The sequence below is a fragment of the Carlito syrichta genome, unplaced genomic scaffold (genome assembly GCF_000164805.1).
Source record: "Carlito syrichta isolate Samal-C Ts95f unplaced genomic scaffold, Tarsius_syrichta-2.0.1 Scaffold309693, whole genome shotgun sequence".
NCBI lineage: Eukaryota > Metazoa > Chordata > Mammalia > Primates > Tarsiidae > Carlito > Carlito syrichta.
This window is the reverse complement of record NW_007253789.1, coordinates 372,716-389,221: the sequence shown is the minus strand read 5'-3', so window position 1 is coordinate 389,221 and position 16,506 is coordinate 372,716. Positions and strand designations below refer to the sequence as shown.

General features: G+C 35.4%; 1 protein-coding gene across 1 annotated transcript in view; it reads left to right on the top strand.

Annotated features, from left to right (window-relative positions):
• Nucleotides 1-16,506, top strand: part of LOC103269990 (glypican-6-like) — a gene marked incomplete at its 3' end in the record, with an annotated part of 336,964 nt that overhangs the window by 105,866 nt on the left and 214,592 nt on the right. The gene's annotated exons all lie outside the window — the stretch shown is intronic.

Sequence of the window (16,506 nt, the reverse complement as noted above, 5' to 3'; positions counted from 1 at the left end):
TTTATTTTCTTGGGGGCTTATTATCCTCACCTGCAAATTGAAAGCAAAACTGTTCCATACGGTTGTTAAAAGGATTCAGTGAGATATTGCCTGTGAAGAAGTTAGCAAGTACCTGGAATGTACACTTGTTACTATGGTTATTCACTTTTGTTGATGTCATTCGTGCTGTTGCTATCTTAGTTATTTTCCATTGTTCCATTATCCTAGTATCTCAGCACCCTTTTATAGTAGCAAGGAGACTGAGCATGTCTACATGCCAAGTAAAAAGTATCTCATAAATTGTGAATGAATGAATAGCAATTAAAATTTGTAAAATTGTGTATGCACATGTATGCACATACTTTTCCCCACCTCAAAATTAAGAATATAAACAGGTATTGTAATATATTTGCATAACTTTCAAAGAAAGCAAAGAAAGTAATTCATTGGAGCTTCAGAAAAATAAAATAAAATAAAGTAAAACCAATGAGTCTATAATGCATGCAATAAGAATAAGGCCATTTGGTTGGTAAAATTAGCTCAGGATGGATTTTCTTTGGCATTTTAGAAATTAAACTTGTTAAGATAATGTTTATATTAAGCCTACCTTTCATTAAATGTTGCCACATCTTGTATGATTTTAAAGTGATGTTTCAGTACAAGATGATATCTTAAAGGATACAAAGCTTACTATGCATTTATCCAGTATGTTTCCTGAGATCTGAGTGTATAAGAGAATTCTTCAGTGAGGTAAAGAAAAGTTCACCATAGTTTGCAAGACTGGTTCATGTGGAATTTATAAGAATGGACTGACCAGCATGCCCTTTTAAAATTCCGTAGTTAATCTCTTTATTGAAAGCTGCTGGGCTAGTTGATTAAGAAAGCCTTATGGGATGACTGCTTTTAGTGTCATACAAATGAAGCTGAATTGTTGCTAAGTAAATCACTATAGATCAAAGTGCTTTGTGGTCAGAGAACTGCAGTTAATTTTTTTTTTTCATTAAGTTTTAAAGAGAAGGTGAAGGGTTGAAGAATGAAACACACCAAATTTGACATCTATGATGTCCATTTACATACAGGCACTTCTTTAAGCATCTCATCTGAGCGATTAGACAAGTGGTGCAGCAAAGCATAAATGGGAGAATGTAAAACTGAATCAATTAATATTTGTTTCCTATAATTGCCCGGATCCTTTCTAGCCATTAAGAAACCAATAGGCATGTGGAGAAAAGTTCCAGCACTCTCAAGAAAACTGAAGCAACATATCTATTGACTTTAAAATTCCCACTCTCATTTTCACCTGAGCATTAAATGTCCACAGCATAATGGGTGATAATTACCCTGTGATGTTAGGAGCCCTGAGAAATGATATTTTTGCCTTTTGTGTTTCTCTGAATTGTAGAACATGGATCTCTTTGTTGTCCCAGGGCCTAAAGTAGCATGTGAATATATGTGGATGAAATAAATGAATATTTGAACATATGTTTTGCTCAATTAGAATGATGATGAGGAAAGAAATAAGGCAAAATGTCTAAAATAATGGACTGAAAATTGAGTGTGCCATACAAATTTTCTACATGGGTTTTAATTTCATAGTTTATTTTCATTTGTGAAAAAGTCCAGGCATTGCTATGTTGAAATTTGTTTCTGGATAATGTACAGCATTACGTAGACATATTTATTTACTGATACAATGACTAACTAAAAATACCGCAAACTGGGTATGTTCATTTCTACAATTTCGCTACATTATCATCATTATTAACACTTTCAGTTTATCCATTTCATTGACTGGTCATAGATTAATGATAAATCAAAATTAATGTATTTGTCTGAACTTTCCCACTGGTGACAAAGACTGTAGCTAAAAGGGGTCAAAATTACACAAATAGTAAATGTTAGTCACTTGGTGATATTCTTTTTGAACTTGTAGGGGAGAGGATTTACAGACACACCAAAGTGAACCAAATAAGAGTTCACACCAAATTTTTATAAAAGTATGTGTGATCACAATGAAATTTTTAATAGTGAAATAATTCTGGAAATGACCTTATATTGCATTACACAAAATAACTGACCTAAGTTTGGGATTATTTATACCAACACAACTGGGTCAGGAAGGCTTATGTCTTCCTGCTTGACCATCTTCAAGTCTTGTGACATTTTACAAACTTTTAGTTGTCTTTCTCATGTTTCAAGATATTGCAAATGCATTAAAAAATATACTCTAATGGGAATGCATAGTCCCACCATCAAACATGGGAAGCAAGAAATGATTTTATCCCCAAGTTTTCACTTATTACAATGAGCAGGAAAATGCTCTCTCTGTTGTTATTTTTTGTCATGAGGGGGATGAACACCATGCTTACTGCATGCCAAGGGTGTCCTGACAGAGCCTAGGGCTTGCCATACCAAGTTCAACCTAAAAATAGTCCTAACCAATAAAGGTTTTCCTTCCTTCTACTTTAGAAATAATGCACTTGTTACTGTAGAATTCTAATCCATGGAATGCTGCAGCCTGAAACCTTTGATCTTTATGTATTAGTTTAGTACTCACAACTGAAGCCCCTGATGCACTCCAGGATAACTCCAGTGAGAGATGATCATATGAAAGTCATAATGCTCTGAGTGACTGAGTCCTGGCAGAAAATTCCCTGGGAGGACAGTAGGGCAGCCTTTCCAGCGTTTTTATGAGACATAGTCTTACTGAGATGTACCACACAAAAGCCAGGTTTCAGGAGAAAACCAGTATGGGCAAAGCTTCAGGCTCTTCTTTGCAGAATACAAAATGCCATCACCAAGTAAAGAAGCTGAGATGTCCTACAATTGTAAAGTCCTTTGACAGTTTAATCCAGACTTCACACAACCGTTTTTGACCATGGAACTGTTGTTGTTTTCTCTCTCATAATGCTTTTAAATATAATTAAGAGAATTATCTCTTGTGAAAAAAGGAACTTGGATTAAGGGCCCTAGAAGATGAACTAAGAGTCATTATATATATATATTTAGCTTTTAGGTATTGACTGGCCAACATGGGCAGTCTGTAGTTTGTTCTTCTAGTTGCAAGCAAATGGCAAATTAATATACAATCACAACATTATTTGTGACAGACCCTTATAAACTAGTGATATTCAAGTTTTTGAATTAAGAAAAGGAACATCTTCAATGTTTTGCAAGTTTTTGAATTAAAAAAAGGAACATCTTCAATGATTGTGGATTTTTCTAGTAGATAAAAATCCTTTGTAATTAGGTAATAATTGTAGGCTTCATTTTCAACATTTCTTTTCTCAACCTTTAAAATTCTGCTGCCCTCTTAGTTGTATTATTTGTTTGTATGTAAAGATTTTGTTCACAGATGAAGAGGATGAGGTTAGTTGTTACCCTTCTCTGATTAAAGTGTCAGGTACTCCAAATTAGTGGTGTTCACATGATTTAATCAAGCGATCAATCATTTTACTCTGCAGTACCCAGAAACAATTTTAGCAACAAAAAGCAAAACTTCTCTTTCCATTACTGATCAAAGCATTTTGGAAAAGACCTTGTCTTTTAGTGATATTTTTGATAGACTGCAAAAATATAAAGTTGGCCAGATATCAGTTGGATAAAACATTCTGTCACACTAACTTTTTTTTCCCCTCACTAGTAGCAAAGATTGCCCATACAGATTTAATGAATAGAAGCTGAAATCGCATTTCTTCTTAGTTTGGTCTTTTATTTCCTCCCTTAGGCTTAGTCTAAATGAGTAGAGTTACAAACATGAGGGATATTTTTTTTTCTTCGTAGAGAATATATAGGTCACGAATGTCACTGTCTTGTGTCTGAAATAGCATTCTGCTTGAATATGCTTCCAGTCAGTAACCATCAAAGCTTTAGCCATGATTGTACAGATTTGGGGTCCTAAGAGGAGAAATGTGTTGGGATGTTACATTACCTTTGCTCTATACATTATATCCTGGGTATCAACAAATTTTTTGTCTTTATTAGTTCAGAAGAGAAATGAATAAAGTTGTGTCTAACAGGCATTGATAATTACTCTCAAATTAAGAACTGATTTGACAAGTTCTTTGAATCATTTGCCAAAATGTAGGGAGTGTGTTGATCTTTGTAATCTCCTAGAACGTTAGATTTATTTTTCCTCATAAAAGTAACTAAGTTGTGTCATTGATGAACGTGATATGAAGGAGATTTTCAAGCATCTATCCTGTTTTAAATACTAATTAGTTTCAGAAAAATTGATTTCACTTTGTGCACAAACTCTAAAGAGTGTTATTCATTAAACAGATTGATTCTTTTTCTGCAGGCTACACTAAATGTAGAGTATACAAGTGTATAATGCCCTAGAAAATGCATCTTAAAACATGACTTTAATATAAATTTTGTGTATGATTAATTTGCCAGGTTGACTATACTGATACATCTGATCTGGAAATATGCCAAAGTTTAAAACTTTTAAGGGAAATTTCAGTTAAATGTTTGCAATGTATCGATCCTTTAAGACTATTTCCATTAATTCTAAAATATATTTCTTTCCTCTATACAGAAAAATAAATATTTTAAGTTGAGTGTGATTTTATACTTTACTTCTCATCTTAATATTAATGTACCTTATGTCAGTTTTAATTTTTTCTTCCTTATACTAATATAATGCAGATAATTCATGTCAAAAACTAAAGATGACTTGAGCTCAAACTAATGTAAAAGAAATGCTAATTAGAAAATCATACTCAGTAGCCATTAGGCAAGCATATAAGTTATGTCAAGCATTGGATTTGATGTTAACTGATCAAAATTAAAAGTAATACAGAATGGTGTTCTCTTGAAATTTCATGTTATAGTGTTTTCACTTTTCTCTTAATTTTACAACAGTCATGTGAGGTAGTATTTATTCCATTTGCCCATTTGACATATATGGAAATAGAGCAAGTCCAGTGAATTAAATTGGGTATATAATGTAATTAATTCATTTTTTGTTGTTTTAAAAGAAAAGAAACCCTCAGATTCCTTAATAATGAAGGCACAATGAAATATTTTGGTTAAAGATTGTAAAGCCTACACTTTAAAGCACATAGTGACTTGCTTGGACATATAAATACAAAGCACAGAGTCATACTATTTTTAAAATATCAAGGTGAATCTGAATCGTCAGGGCCTAAATTATGCCATGATTATAAGAATTTTACCAGTTCATTTCTCATTGTGATCGATACTAATCACAACTGCATTGTAGAATACTTTGTATTAAGACCCAGAGAATTTCAGATAGACTGAAATATATTTGGACTGTAAACATTATGAGAAAAGCTAAAACAATTATTAAGAATATACTAATTCTTCTTTATATCCATATTCATCAGGTTGGTGATGAGAGAATCCATTTGGTTAGAAGTATCCCATTATTTTTTGGAGCTAAATTTAATATATTCTTTTTATTGCTTTTCAAATAATGACACAAAGTCATACACATACACACACAGACATAATTAAAAGAGGCACAAATATATAGCATAATGATGATGTGGCTAATTCTGAAAATGTGGATAATGAACTTTTTAAATATAATGTATAACGTCAGTCATAAAAATGTGTCTTCATGAAATATTTGGTAGGAACAGAATTGGACACAGAAAAAAGATATTTTCTATGACAGGAATATAAAAGAACAAGGTTATTATGCTTAAAAAATATGCAACTATGTTGTACTAGTCTGATAAACAGCAAAGGATATTCCCAACAGGCAGATTATGAAGTTTATTCTTTTCTTAAAAGTAGTTGCAGTTAAGCAAACCAAGCTAATATTATCATATTCTCATTGATTGATATCTCAGGCATTTTGCTATAAAATAAAAAAAATAAGATGAATCATAATGTATTAGATAATTAATACTGTTTGTTGGACAATATTTGGAAACATTTTCCTACCTTGCAAAGTGGATGATAACAATTATAAAGTGATTATTTCCATGTGGCTTTCTTAGACATGTCTTAATAGTCAAGAAAAATTGATCTAACTGAAATGAAAAAGCAGACCATATAATACCAGAGACTGCGAATGGTAATGGGGTGGGAAGGATAGCGAGAGATTTGTTAAAGGATACAAAGTTACAGCTAGACAGAAGGACTAAGATCTAGGATTCTATGCTACTGTATTATGACTGTAGCTAGCAATAGTATATTATATAGTTTTAAATAGCTAGAAGTAGGATATTGAATGCTCCCAACACAAAGAGATGATAAATGTTTGAGATAATGGATATTTTAATTATACCGATCTGATCACTATACACTATATTTATTAAAACATCTCTAAGAACCTCATAAATTGTACAATTATATGTTAATTAAACAAATCAAATTTTAAGAAATTTAAAATTCTAAACAAAACAAGATACAAAAGCCCTATCTCACCTTGGAACCAACATTGATCAGGTTAAATGTTGCATTTTTCTTTTCATTTCTGAGTAACACTTGAATTTGAAAAACCATGGCAGTCGAAAGATAATTATTATGGCAATAAGCATAGTGGTTAAATCTATTAGGAACAACTTTATTATCAACCTTTTTTTTCAATAGAAACCAGTCATCAATTACTAGCCCATATGTAACTATTGTTCCTGATGGTCTAAAAGGAAACATGCAACATAATATAAATCCTTTAATTTCACAACTTTTGACTAACACTGTGAATCCACTTACACTGTGAAGTGCCTAATTAAATGTCATTTTCTATTATATGGTCTTCACTCAGAGGTGCTACCTTTCTGGAACTGTAATTAGTGAAAAAGCAATAGTCAAGAAGGTAGTTTGAACTAAAAATAATAGTTAGGCTATCTATATTGACTTATCATTCATAAACAATGAGTATGTATATTTAACTGACAATCACAATTCAAACCATCTATCTAAAAGAGAATCCACTTAAAACTAAGGCTGGGTAATTACAGAAAAATCACATTTTTTCACATGAAGAAACTGCCATTCAAAATATTCCAAGAATTAGGTTAGTCATTTGTAGTCTTTTCAAACTCTGAATGAACTGAGACACAGAATCACCTCTGCTTTAGCTTGGAATTACCAAGTGTGACTCACAAAATTATTGTTAATACTCTAGATTTAAGCTCTCAAATTTCCTTTTTAAGAATGTTAATTGTACATGCATACTTGTACAGAGACTAAGACTAAATATAATTCATTATACAATTATTTTCATCAGTGCCATACAAAACATCAACATTTGAAAACATATCTCTAAGGCAAATACAATTACTTAGATGCTCATTTGTGTCTCAAAAATGCACTCTTATTGGCTCTTGCTGAAAAAGCTAAACATAGAATTACCATATGAACCGCAATTTTACTCCTGGATAATTGAAAATAGATACCCCAAATAATTGAAAACAGATACTCAAAAAAGGTTATGCACATGCACGTTTATAGCAGCACAATTTGTAACAGCCAATAGGTGAAAACAACCCACATGTCTATCTATAAAGGAATATATCAACAAATTGTGGTATATATACTCAATGGAATGTTATTCAGCCATTAAAAAGAACAAAGTACTGCTACAACTTGCATGGACCTTGAAAACATTATGCTAAGTGAAATAAACCAGCCACAAAAGATCACATATTATTCCATTTACGTGAATCATTTTGAAAAAGTAAGTTCATAGAGACAAAAAGCAGATGTGTTATGGTAAAGAATTGGGAATGGGATAGTTGGCAGTAACTACTTAATGGTGAAAGGATTCCCTTTTGAGGTAATGAATATATTTTAGAACTAGACAGAGGAGGTAGAAATATAGCATCTATCTATAAGAGTATCCACTTAAAACTAAGGCTGGGTAATTACAGAAAAATCACATTTTTTCAGATGAAGAAACTGTCATTCAAAATATTCCAATAAACATGCATGTGCAGGTATATTTTTCATAAAGTGATTTGAGTTCCTCCGGGTTTTCAGAGTAGGGGGATTTGGGGGTCATATGGGAGGTTGATTTTTAGATTTTTTAGGAATCGCCACACTGTTTTCCACAGAGACTGTACTAGTTTACACTTCCACCAGCAGTGTAGAAGTCTTCCCTTTTTGCTGCATGCTCTCCAGCATCTGTTATTTCTTGAGTTATTGATGATGGCCATCCTGACTGGAGTTAGGTGGTATCCCAGTGTGGTTTTAATTTGCATTTCTTTGATGACTAGTGAAGCTGAGCATTATTTACAATAGCAAAAACATGAAACAAACTGTGCTGCCCATCAAAAGAAGACTGGGTTTAAAAAAGTATGGTACATATACACTATGGAATATTATATACCCATAAATAAGAACAAAATTATGAACTTTATAGCAACTTGGATGGACTTAGAGGCTATATATGGAATGATCTATCATAGAAACAAAGAACCAAGTATCGCAGGTTCTCATTCATAAGCAGACCTTGAAAAACTATCATAATACTATAAGAAAGTAGTGGGAAACTGCCAGGGGAACGTAAGGGTGGAATTGGCAGTAGTGGGAAACTACCGGGGCGGGGCAAGGGAGGCACATCTCATCAGCAAGGGTACCTGCATAATGAACATTTATATTGCTAACTTTGAGGTGTACCTCACATATTTCAAATTAAAAAAATTTAAAAGAAAAGAAATATAGCATTGTGAATGTACTAAATTGTTCACCTAAAAATAGCTAATTTTATGTTATGTGACTTTTACCTTGATAAATTATTTTTTAAAAGAATGAATACATCAATGTTCTAATAAAATTTTATTTACAAAAACTATTTTAGGGTTCGAGACCAGCATGGGCAACTTGGTGAGAGCTCGTCCCTACAATAAATAAAAAGTTAGCTGGGCGTGGTAGCATGCACCTATAGTTCAGGTTACTTGGAATTCTGAGGTGGAAGGATCGCCAGAGCCCAGCAGGTCAATGCTGGGGTGGCCGTGAGTGTGCCACTGCACTCCAGCCTGGGCGACAGAGTAAGACTCCAACTCAAAAAAACAAAACAAAACAAAAAGTCAAAAAAGAAAAAAAAAACCCAAACCCAAAAACTATTTTTGAAAATGGAGTGCTACACACTTCATAAATTATTGTTACTGTTGCATTAGGGATTATTTAAGGTTACATTTAGATTATAATAGTTTGCAATTTCTTATACAAACTAGCCAATGTTTCAAACAATCGAAATATTATTTAGCTTCAATTGTCAAATTGAATTCTGACAATTTGCATTTTGGAACTTTGTTGTGCAAATTGAATTTGCTGAATTTGAAACCTCCAGGAGAAGCTCCACCATTGGAGCAAGCTAAATCAACACATTTGCTCAGTATTGCACATTTACTTTTGGCTCACAGTGAGCCAAGGTTTTTACATGTATTATTCAATTTATTCCTGAAAACAGCTTTGTGACATAATGTGATTTTACCTGTTTAATAGTGTAGGAATCCAAGGTTTAATATTGACTAGCTATTCCAGTGGCAAAACTGATATTTGACTGATCTCGAACTGATCCCAAAGCTTGCTCTGTAATCATTAAACTATAGCTTTTCTCTAATCGGATTCATCCCACAAAAATGAGCTAGTCTCAGTTGAGACTCCCCAATTCCAGCCCTACACAGAAGCAGAGTGAAAAATGAGTTGTTTCCTTAAGGCGAGAAAGTGGTTACTGGATTCGCTAAAAGTACCCTGCTGAAATTCATTCAGTGGAACGTTTTGGAGGACATTAAAGTCGCATGATGTAATTAAAGTATTAAATAAAGAAGGGAACGTGACAAAAACTATAGGCTATAGTATTTGTGAATATCTTTTGACATTAATCTGTTTATATTATCATGTTCAATATGTGTTTTCATATTCAAGAAATATTTACTGAGTTCCTAATATGCTGAATAACATAAAATCCCTGCCTTCCAGTAGAGATCTCATATTGGGGAAGACGCATGATAAACAAATAAATATTTAATAGGTTGTTAGGTAGTGATAAGTGTTAGATAACTATAGCAAGGTAAGATCTAGAAAGTGTGTGTGTGTGTGTGTGTGTGTGTGTGTGTGTGTGTGTGTGTGTGTGTGTGTGTTTGCAAATGTGTACTGCATCCTTAGCTTTCTATAGGATGGTCAGGATAGAATTTTTCAAGGGAAGATTGACCAGATGCGTAAAGAAAGTGGTTGAGGCTAAGTGCAGTGGCTTGTGCCTGTAATCCAAGTACTTTGGGAGACCAAGACATGTGGATTGCTTGAGGCCAGGTGTTTGAGACCAGCCTGGGCAACATAGCGAGATACTGTTTTAAAAATATTTTAAGATTTTTTTCAAAAGCCAGGAGTGGTGGCACATACCTGAAGTCCCAGCTGCCTGGGAGACTGAGGCAAGAGGATTGCCTGAGCCTAGAACTTTGTGGCTGGAGTGAGCTATGATCATGGCACTGTACTCGAGCCTAGGTAACAGAGTAAGATCCTTTTTTGTTTTTTTCTTTTTTTTTTAAGTGATTGAACAATTCATGTGGATATAGATTGAAAATTTTTCCAGATGCAGGGAGCAACCTAAGTGCATGCTTGGCATTTTTGAAAAATGTCCAGGGGATCAGTTTGGCTGGATTGGTGAGAAGAAAGGGAGAATGGAAGGAGGTGACTACATAAAGGTAACAGGTGCCAGATTTTGCAAAGCCTTGTAGGCCTGATAAGGTCTTTAGAATTTATTCTAAGTAAGATAGAAAGTCTCCCTGGTATTTGGGGAGAGGTCTCAGTCAGATTTACATTGCAAATGCAATTGCCCTGATAGTTGTGTGATGAATAGACTCTCCTTGGAAGCGATGATAAGCAGAGATGAAACCAAGAAGGCAATGAGGAGGCTCTTGCCTTATTCTCTACCTCCTTGCTATTCTAAGTGCCTTTTGTGGATGAGCAGCCATGGCTGCATTGCCTGGGACCTTCTTAGAAAGGCAGAGTCTCAAGCCCTCTTCTAGATTATCCCCAGGTGATTCATGCAAGCATTCAAGTTTGTGAAGCACTGGCCCAGGCAAGAGGTGGGAGTGGCTTGAGATGTGGTAGTATAGGCAAAGGTGGGATATTGAGTATATTTTGACATTATGATTTGCTGATTTGTATGTGGGTATGAGATAAGAGAAGAATAAATGAGGGTGTCTATTATTGCATAAGAGAAAACTGAGGGTTTTTTAAAGAGGGGTTGGAAATCAAGAATTTGGTTTGAGATGCCTTTAGGCATACAAGGAAGTAACACTGGAGCTGTTAGGACAAAGATGGGACTTAGTGAACTCACCCAGTGACAGAGTATCTAGACTAGAGGCGGTCTGGAGACTGATGTCTGTATTGCTCCATTTTTGGGCCTCAGAAAGAAGAGAAGCCTCCAGAAAAGAGCACTAAAGGCCAAGTGAAGTTCTTGGATAAAAACTAGCAACATGTAGTGTCATGGTGTCCCAAGATGAGCATCAAATAATTTATAAACATCTAATGAGATTATTGGCTAACTCATTTGTTTTACCCATTGCACTCTAAGCTCTTCAACAAAGTGTCGACACAATGCTTGGCATTCAAAGAGTGTTCAAGTATACACCACTAGATAAGTGAAGAACACCTGCTTGTTTTATGTTAGAACATTTACTTGGCATTTTTGGACTCCTAGATATATGTCTTGGTGATGTGATTCCTCAGCACGTTGGACTCTTGAGGTCATTGCACTCATCCAAGTACTATTATATTTTGTTTCCCTTGCCATTTTCACCCTTTAGTGTTCCCTCCTTGCTAATCGCATATAGATAAATATTCACAGTCCTCACTTTCCTTGTGTTCGCTTATCTGTCTCTAACAAAATTCATACATATCTTCATTAATAAAGAACATTTTATCTAAATAATAAGTTTTAGTTACTAAGGTATGTTTCTTGATGGATAAATCAGAGGAGACATGAGTGAAACTCGATGTTTTTCAAGGAACTGATTTGGTCAATCAGATTTACTATGTGATAATCTGGTTTTCTAAGAACCAACAAGAATTAAGAAGCTAGAATATACACTCATAAGTCTAATCCTGAGCCTTTGTTTGAAGCCTGTTTGCTTTCCAGGGATTTGAGTTTAAGGTCCCAAGTTTGAACATTTGGTTGTGTCCCAAGTCTGAAACATTTGGTTGTGGCTATCACATGGGGAAATAGTGACTAGGAAGCTAGGACGATGCACTGATTTGTAGCTGACTAGTTCAGGATCAGCTAGTACTCTCAGATTCTCTTTTCCAAGAGCAGCTTACTATAATTAAAAGGGCAAGTCACAATAAGAAGTGCTTCTCTTGGTGGATTTAAAATAGAAAAAAGCAAGATTCCAACAAGTGCTCTATATTTCATAATTAATGTCAGCTGGAATAAACAGCTTGAAGACATTCAGTTTGTAAAGAAGGCTACACTGGCATTTCTCTGTCAGCCATTGCTCCGTGTGTGTGTGTGTGTGTGTGTGTGTGTGTGTGTGTGTGTGTGTGTGTGTGTGTGTGTGTGTGTGTTACTGAAAAGAGAAATGGCCTGATACAAGGGAGCCTTAAAGGCTGGTGGGAACTTCCAGAAAAGAGAAATAGCATGAGCAGCTTAACCGCTTTCTATTTTTATCTATCAAAAATTAATGATAACTGTGTATTCAGTCCAACAAATATAGAAAAAAACCTTTCTTGATGAGCCCGTTATTTCACCAGGTTGTGAATGTTGCAGATGCAATAAAGAGTCATTCAACATACCACCTGGCCTGAGGTGATTACAGGCAGTAGAGACAATTCATCCTCCTCAAAAAATAAGCAGCCCTTACTCATATCTTGATAAATGTTAACATTCTTCTCCCATTTTTCTTCTTTTTCTTTCTTTTTTTCTTTATAATTTGAGTTGGCATAAGTGTTTATTGCTCTCAAGATAAAAGCATTTTCAGGGGGATAAAAAGCCATTGTCAGCTGATATGTGTGACTGTTGCTTAGAAGTGGAAGGTGTGTGTTATTGTAAGGCTATAGAGCAAGGACATTTATGACACTAGGTGAGATAGGATGTGACATATAACAGGTGATAAATTTAAAGAGGGCAGCCATGTCATTATGGTTTTCATGGAAGAGGCAGCATTTGGATCAGTCGTGAAGAATAAACAGGGTTTTGGAGGTTATACAGAGAAGTAAAGAGGTATCTGTATCAAATGAGCACATTGGGCACGATGGCTCACACCTGTACTCCCAGCACTAAAATTCACTGGATGTGGTGGTGGTGGCCTACGCCTGTAATCCCTACTAAGGAGGCTGAGGTGGTAGGATCACCTGAGTCCAGAAGTTGGAGGCTGAGGTGAGCTGTGATCATGCCACTGCATTCCAGCCTGGACAACAGAGTAAGACCTCAACTCAAAAAGAAAGAAAAAGGTAAAAGAGAGCAAATGAACTAACACAGAGAGACAATAGAACCATGTTGGGTGTGTGTAGGCAGACAAGGAAGTGACCTTTATCAAGGTGAACTCTTTCTTAACTCCTGAGACAATGAAAGGCTTTGAAAGCCTTTGAACAGAGAAGTGATGGTAACTAGGACTATGCTTTAAGAAAATTGTGTGATAGTCTAGAGAATGGAGCTTGGCGTGGTAGTCGGGAAACAGGTGGATGCTGTAGCAGTACAGTCTGGAAATGGGGAGACCCTGGCGCAGGGTAGGGCTGGAAGTTATGAGAGGGAGGGAAATAGACAGGAAGTATGGGGCGGATGTGAGAAATGTCGGAGAGGCCATTGCTAGACTCTAGTGTGGCCGTGTGCGCTTTAAGTTATGGCTATGGCCATGCTTCCTGGCTTTGCCCCCCTCCCCTACTTTGAGGAGGTGAATCTCATATTTCTCTCTCTCTCTCTAATTTACTTCCTAAATAAACTATATTTTCTAATCCGACCTCTGTGCTTACCTCTGAGTGTCAACCCCCTTTCCAATCTGTGAAAGATGAATAATAAACTTTACTTCTTTCTACTTAAAAAAAAGAAAAGAAAAGAAATGTTGGAGAAAGATGGCAGGATGTGAGAAATGAGACTCTGTAGTAGTTGGGTTGGGGAACAGTCAAACAGGACTGGGGCTATGGGTGGAGGCTCTCTGATATTGAACACAGAGGACTCAGAATGATGGCCTTAACTAAGAATAGAGGTGCCATGAGGAAGATCTGGTTTGAAAGGGAGGAGGAGTTTAATTCTGCACTTGTGGCAGAAGCATGTCCAGGTGGAACTGTTCCGCTGCCAGTGGCAAATATAAGCCTGGGCTTCGCAGAGACCAGATATACAGAAAGAGATTTTGTCCTCATTTGTTGCAAGTTATAAATGAAACTGGATGAAATAACAACACCCTTTTAGGTGCATTCATACAATTAATCTTCCAGCTCATTAAAAGAAATCTCAGACTTTAATTAAGCAATACATTGTAATATACAACACATTTATTTTGTCTCCAGTAGAGCCAGAGTTCAAGATAATTTCCTTAAACAAGGTTTGTAGCAAAAGCTCTGTTGAAAACAGATCCAGACTTTGTGCCTCTAATAGCAAATCCTTCCATAAATGTGAGCCATGATCCAGTGAAGGAGGCATTTCCCTTTCAGTCATGACATATGTTTGATTTCCAAGGGCAAAGTTTCTCATTTGATTGCCAACCTCCCTAATTAGGAGGCCTTGAAGATCATTGCCTCAAGGTTGTTCAAGCTGAAAAAGCATTTGCAAGCACAAACATATTTTATGTCCAGTAAAAGTCGCTCTAGTTGACTGAATGCAGTTAGTTATCATAGAGACTTACCTGTTAGCTTCAGGCAAACACTGCCGGCAGCATTGGTATTCAAGACAAAAGACAGCCATCAGTGTAAATTCTTGTCTACTATGCAAGGTGTATCTTTTGATCTTTTCAGAAAGAGCTAGAAAATTGGATGGTATTTGCAGGAGCCTTTCAGCTGAGAAATGTCAATAATGTAATCGTGTTGAGACCAGTACATGGAATTGACTTGTTGGGAGATGGATACAGGTGCAAGGATGAAATGTGTATCTGATTATTATATAGAACTGAGTTTGTGCACAAGATCCTGGTCACCAGGCTATACCAAGAAGCAGCATTATGGGAATTTAATGAATCCTCTAAGCAGGTTTCCAAGTGGCAACTCCAAATCTGAAGTTTTAAGAAAACAGGAAGGAATACAAAAGTAAATTTCATCCTGCTATTTGCATTTGTAGTGCATAACCCAGTTTCCTCCATAATCTGGTGACTGTAAAATGAAGACAGGTCATTCCATTTCCTTCAAACAGTGTGAATCACCTTCATTGTGTGCTGAATTTCTGCAAACTGAGCAAGTAGGAATTTTAAGTTGTTCTTAGGTGGTTTTCATATGCTGCAGGTTAAGTCTGATTATTTTAAACAGTATATTCAAAATGAACAGCACTGGTGAATACAATTGTCCAATTTTATAATTGCTTAAATGCGCCCTTTGGTTTTACTTTCTTCCCCTGGTCCCTCTATTTATTTTGAACTATAATGACATTTGTTTTTCATTACCTGCTATTGAGTTATCTCTGAATAGAAATGAGAAGGGAAGGAAAAGATTATAGGGTCCTAACAACATTAATTAGTGGAATACTTGACTCTGTCTCCATGGATAGATAGCATTTTTGGCACCACGATATTCTCTGGGCAAGACAAGTATTTTCTATTTTAAAAATGTAAATAATTATATAACTGTATATCACATTTCTTCTAGTTACTCTAGAATATGGATTTCTATATGCTGGTGTTATCTAAGAATATATGAAATCTTATGCACGTGTTTCTTTGAAGAACTAGGAAGTGCCTTGTTGCATGTGACCTGTCCATGGCTCCTTCATGGAGTGTGGCCTCAGTGAGCATTCTTTTTCTTGGAAAGGAATCCAGGATTGCAATCTTTTGATAATTGTTACTATCTACTGAATATTTACAATGTGCCAACACAGCATTCCTATTTTAGTGATGAGAAAACAAAGAGACAATGTAGTTACATAACCAGTCAAAGGTCCCACACCTTTGAAGCAGTAGAGTCAGAATTTGAACCCAGGCAGCCTGACTCTAAAGCCCAAATTAAAAACCAATTCATAAAGATTGGAAAGCCCAATTTTATCATCTAGGAATATGCAGTCATCACCAAGTTCACATTTCTTAAGGGTCTAGAGTGTAGAAAATAGGTTTTTAAAAAAATTTTTCTGTTGTATCTGTTCATATCTTTTGGGAAGATAAATTTGACTTTTGCTCATTTTATGTCAGTGGCTCCAGCAAAAGGGAAAATGCCTTAAGAGCAGAGGTTTTGATTTTTATAGGTTTATCTGCCACTCTCTGTGGTGCTCAGTGTGTTACTGTGTAATAGGTGCCTCGTAAGGCAATATTTTAATTGTAAAAATGTAGTTTGTTATGTCTGTCAAGCTCAAAGGCAGGTAGAAATGTAACCCTTTAATATTCTTATGTGAAAAAGGATAGTTAACTAATCTTGCTTCAGTTATCACATTGCATCACCTCTTTTTTTTTTTTTTTGAGTTGGAGTCTC